This window comes from Gossypium raimondii, chromosome 10 (assembly GCF_025698545.1).
Source record: "Gossypium raimondii isolate GPD5lz chromosome 10, ASM2569854v1, whole genome shotgun sequence".
In the NCBI taxonomy this organism is placed as follows: domain Eukaryota; kingdom Viridiplantae; phylum Streptophyta; class Magnoliopsida; order Malvales; family Malvaceae; genus Gossypium; species Gossypium raimondii.
In genome coordinates, this window is record NC_068574.1 from 40462533 (window position 1) to 40468614 (window position 6082).

Here is a 6082-nt window from a genome sequence, read left to right on the forward strand (position 1 = left end):
CCCAAAGGATTTCCAAGTGGGTAAATGTGGTTATCAAGTTAATTACAAGTTAAACAATTACTAATCTAATCGAGTTGGAAATTATTAGTACTAGTCCAAATAAAGTGGGTTATAAACTAAAATTAAAGTATTAATTAAACTAACTAAGCTAAAATTTCTTCCTAAAGTTTTAAATAATGTAAATGATTAAGTGTTGTTCGATTGATTAGTTGAGTGCTAATTAAACTAATGAACCTACACTGATTATATTGGTTCCCACTCTTAGTTAGGAAACTCCTCTAGATCTCACCTAGGCATATAGATTACCCATTGGTCTCACCACTCCGCACGATTATATCAAACTATCTAAGGATAAACTCTCCTCTCAGTCTCGTTTATCTAGGTTTTACGCTAGAGGCATCAATTCTAACATATTAAGCATTTCGATATAATCGAACAACCAATTAATCAAGAATAAACATTAACTTAAGCTAACAAACAACCAATCAACCAACCATCTAACAATTTAGCACATGATAGATCTTAACATCCAAAAAGACATTTCATCGAATAATTAATAAACACAATATAAAAATAAGGATAATAAATGCTCATTTAGATGTGGAACCAATTAAACTCAAAAGCTTCATACATCTTCATTTACAAAGTCTTTTATAAGAAAGAAGAAAGAAAACTACAAGAATAAAATCTACTCTAAAAGGAAAAGAGAACAAAAATAAAAAGAAAAGAGAAGAAAAGCTAACCATAAAACTAAAGGCAACTATCAAACAATAAAATCTTCAATGAAAGGCTTATAAAGTGGTAGTTATAGCCTATTAACATTTAACTTAACAATTACCATTTTGCCCTTCATTGAAAAATAAACTTAATCTTGTTTGGACATAAAATTGACCTTGCATTTTTTTCACTCGTATAAAATCTTCAATGAACAACTTTTTTATAACCTACTAACATTCACGATACCTACAATAGTCTTGAAATGGGTAGTCCTATATGTCTCGGCATTGTGATACCATTACTCGGTATCGCAATATTACTGTAGCTGGCCTTGATTCTCTTTATTTTAGTACTGTTACGGAGTATCACAACTTCTATGCTTCGATATCACGATACCCTCATTCTAGGTGATGGTTTCTTTACATTCGGGCCATCGTTGACTCCCTACAACACTCAATCCACTTGTTAGGTTCCCCATGGCATGATTGGCCAATTTGGGTCTAAAATTGGCTTTAAACTAATAAAAACAATTTACTAAGAATGGAAACACTAAAATATATAGAGTTTTTCAGCACCTTTTGAGCATTAATTCATGCAGTTTCTAAGTAAATTTCATAAGATTTTATGCTTTTATTATAAATAATTAAATTTAACTTAATTTAATAAAATTTTTGAATTTTAGTTATTTTATAATAAATTTGCATAATTTGGCCAATTTTGGATAGTTTTGCACAATGGAAGAAAAAACAATGCAGTAGTCACTTTGATAGATTGGATTGCTAAAGCATCCTTGAAAGCATTTGACACATGAGGATGGCTGATTATTTTGTAGACATGGATGCCCCAAATCAGCCTCTTGGACCCATTATAAAATGTAATTGATCCAACAAAAATTTGATCAAATTAATTTTTAGTCTGATATCGAAGAAAGGACCTAGAGTGTCCAATTGAAGGAGGATGAAGCATGATCTTAAGGAGCAACCCAAAATCCATCCAAACAACATCCAAATAAACTCCCAAAAATTATTATAATATTTTTAAAATAGCCCTTAACTTTCTCCCAAACCCATTCCAACCCCTCCTCTTTTTGTGCATTCTCACTTGTGGCATTAAGCTAAACTTAGCAAAGTCTTCTCAACCCCTCTCCCTACTATCAAGGGCTGGCCATGGAAAGGTGGATTGGCTACTATTTTAGCCCATACAAGCTTCCCTCTTAAAGTATAAATACCACCCCTCAGCTCCTTTAAAATCACTCATCCACTCATTCACCACTCACTTCTCATATTCACTCATCTCTTCCTTTCTCTCATTTTGTCTTTCCAATTTCTTTTCTTTCCATTGTTGATTTCCCATCTTGAGAAAGAGCTAGTAAGCCTCTTGGTGCAACAACAATCAAGCATCTGAAAGGCCTTTGATCAGCAGAACAAAGCAGAGAGAAAGAGACACACACTAGTTTTGCTTTGAAAAACACCGAATTTGTCTTCTAGTTTCCCTCTCTTCTTGTTTTTAGTTTGTTTTGTGATCATAAACGTGAATGCTTATTATTTTGATGCTTCTAATTTAATTAAGATGACTTCAGTTATGTTTGTATTGGATTGATTGCATTCTGTCCACTTAAATTGTTAGAATCATGTTTGTTTTATTATAGGCCCTGGTAGTTTGTTCAATTAGATAAAATCATGCCTATGTTATACTTGCATTATAATTGTAAAGTAACAATTGAATTAATTATTAATCAGACTTAAATTATAATTAATTGACAAAATATCTAATTGGTGCATGTTTAATCTTTTTAAGTGTAAAAGTGGGTTAAATTAACAATAGTATTAAACAATATTCTTGACTTGCATAACTTGTAAGATTGTTGTGATTAAATTTGTTTCAATACAAGAATTTATTGTTACTTCACTGTCTTATACTTATGAAAATTGATTAATTGATTTAACATAAGAATATGTTTAAGATATTGATTAATTGAGTAAGTATGTATGTGCATTAGTTAACAAAAGACCAAGTTGCCATTAAATTATTCATAATAACATGAACATAGTTTTAATAATTCTAAGTTAAATGAATGAGATTAATATAAAAAACTTATTTCATATTGATTAAAACCTATTAGAAATTGTGCTTGGAATTATAATTTAATTTTAATTGTTTACTTAGATTTAATTTATATCTCACCCTTTCCAAAAATATATTTTTTCTCAACCAAATTGCTTAAATTTACATTTCATAAATACTTGCTTGTACAATCCCTATGGATACAATAACTTGACATACTTGTCACTTTATTACTTGTTACGATTGTGTACACTTGCACATTTTCATCGCTCCAAGTTTTTGGCATCGTTGACAAGGACTATTTTAAAAGGCATTATTTATGAAATTGTTAATTTTGCATTTTGGTCTATTCTTCTGTTTAATTTTAATTCCATTATTTTCTTTGATTGTTTTAGATGTTTACGAGTATTGATCAAATTATTGACTTAATCCACGTAGATCCCAAATTGAAAGGACTTTTAGATAAAGAAGAAGACAAGCAACTCAAAGAATGGCCAATGAGATGAACCTTGAGAACCAGAATCAAAGAAATGGAACAAATGATGCTCAAAATAGCATCATTGTTGCTGATGACAGGGATAGAGCCTTAAGACAGTATGCCCTGTCACTGTTTAATGAGCTTCATCTGGGAACTAGAAGGCCCGAAATCGAGGCACAACAATTTGAGTTGAAGCCAGTTATGTTCCAAATACTTCAAACTCTGGGCCAGTTCAGTGGAATGCCTACTGGAGATCCTTACTGTCACCTCAGATTGTTTATGGAGGTGAGTCATTCCTTGAAGTTAGTTGGAGTACCCGAAGATCCACTAAGATTAAAGTTATTCCCATATTCACTGAGGGAAAATGCTCGAGCCTGGTTGAACTCATTGCCACTAGATTCTATTACCACATGGCAAGAGTTGTCAGAGCACTTCCTTATGAAATATTTCCCACCTAACAAGAATGCTAAGTTGTGAAATGAGATCATGACTTTCCAATAGATGGATGATGAATCCCTTTATGAATCATGAGAAAGATTCAAAGAGTTATTATGAAAATGCCCTCATCATAGGATTCCGCATTGCATCCAGTTGGAGAAATTCTATAATGGTCTCAATGCTCATATGAGGATGGTGGTAGATGCTTCAGCAAATGGTGCTCTCCTTTTTAAGTCTCATAATGAGGCTTATGAAATTATTGAGAGAATATCCAACAATAATTACCAGTGGCCAACTAATCAAGCAGCTTCAAGAAGAGAGTCATAGGAATACATTAAGTGGACGTCATCACTTCACTTGCAGCCCAGGTATCTTCAATGTCTTCAATGCTTAATAATTTTACTACTAATAGGTTTAATAACGCTGTAGCTAGGCCACCTAATCAATCTGAAAACATAGTCTATGTATATCGTGAGGAGGGGCATTTGTTCAAAAATTGCCCATCAAACCTAAAGTTTGTTTATTACATGGGTAATCAGAACAAGGAAAGAGGTAGGTAGGGACCGTAGTCCAATTTTTATGACCCATCATGGTGAAACCACCCAAAATTTTCTTGGAGTAACCAAGGGGTTGGACCCAATAACACGTATGTACAACCTAGACCAACCCAGCCACCTGGATTTACCCAACAAGTTCAGAAACCAACTTAACCTGAACCTTTTAATGGAAAACCTGCTGAAGTCATACATGGAAAAAAATGATGCATTAATCCAGAGCCAAGTAGCCACATTAAAAACCCTAGAGAACCAAATGGGCCAGGTTGCTACTAAACTTAGGTTCCGACCATAAGGCACTTTGCCTAGTGATATAAAGAATCCAAGAAATTTGGCGAAGGAACATTGTAAAACATTTACTTTAATATGCGAAAATGTGTTAGAGGCCAATACTATCGAAGTTGAAGAAGAGCTAGTTGATGCTCAAGATAAAGTGGAAGTTCAAAAAAGTGTTTAAAATTCAGCTTCACTAGAACCATAATTTGTAAATTCTGATAAGGTAACTTCTAAACCAATCAATTCTGATGAACTAACATCTTTGCTAGATGCATAAAAATTGCCACAATAGACGGATTTCCTAGTTCAAGCAAAGAATCCTCCATAAACCTACCCTCAAAGGCTTCAGAAACAAAAGCAGGAGATCCAGTTCAAGAATTTCTTAGATGTACTCAAGCAACTTCGTATTAACATCTCGTTGGTAGAAGCTCTTGAGCAAATGCCGAATTATGTCAAGTACATAAAGGATATCCTATCCAAAAAGAGAATACTTGGAGAATTTGAGACGGTAGCTCTGACGACGGAGTACAATGCATTCCTACAAGATAAACTACCCCCTAAGATGACGGATCCAGGATGTTTTACTATACCTTACAATATTGTATTAAATAGCTATAGAACTTTAAAGTGAAAGTCCTTATATGGTAATTAGACCATTAATGGTGTTAGTGGATGAGCATGGCTTGGCATTTGTGTAAATATGATTAATTTTTAAGGTTAATTAAGTAAATAACTAAATGATGATAAAAACTAATTAAATAAAATATGCTAACATCTTTTATTCATCATCATCAACCAAAAATGAGGTTTCAGGAAGCCATTTCTGTGCGTAAGCTTTCGACAACTTCATCTTGCTCTTAGGTAAGTGATTTTTGTCCCGTTTTTAATGATTTCAACGTTTTCAGGATTGTTGTAGCTTAATCTAGCTAGCCTAGGTTTGTGAAACTATTAAGGATGTACCATTGATGCATGTATATGATTTTTGAAGTTTGATGATAGAAAATGGGTGGTTGTTGTTAGATAAACAACTTTTGTTAAGAGATTTTTGATGAAATTGTCAATTAGGGGTTAAATTGAAAAATGTGATAAATTCATGGTATAATTTGTGAAATTATGAAATATGTGGGCTGCTATAAGTTTGCATAATAATCGGCTAGGCTTGGGTAGGGGTAAAATTGCATGAATTTCATTTTCCGAGCCTAGGATTAAATTGTAAAGAAATTAAAAGTATAGGGGCAAAATGGTAATTTTGCCAATATGTTTAATTTCTCGGTATAGATCCAGTTAGACCTCATTCAAAGTTAGATCGAGGCAAAGAGAAAGTCTTAGATTAATCGCCTTCGTATCTACATATACTCGTCGAGGTAAGTTCGTGTAATTAAATCGTGTTTATATGTTTTTAATTGAAATATATAATGTTATGAATTGTCCTACATAATTACTGATTGCATATCCAATGACGTTCAACGATTACCGATCCCCGTTTGAACCATAGGAATCCGTAGGACACAAATGACATGTTATTAGAGTTACCAATTTATAACTCATGAGAGCA

The 6082-nt window shown here is 33.0% G+C and overlaps 1 non-coding gene across 1 annotated transcript; it reads right to left on the reverse strand.

Moving 5' to 3' along the window:
• Positions 1–3727: 3727 nt before the first annotated feature.
• On the reverse strand, positions 3728–3834 carry LOC128034200 (small nucleolar RNA R71). The gene has a single exon (XR_008190331.1). It is a non-coding gene; the product is annotated as a small nucleolar RNA R71 (small nucleolar RNA).
• Positions 3835–6082: the final 2248 nt, after the last annotated feature.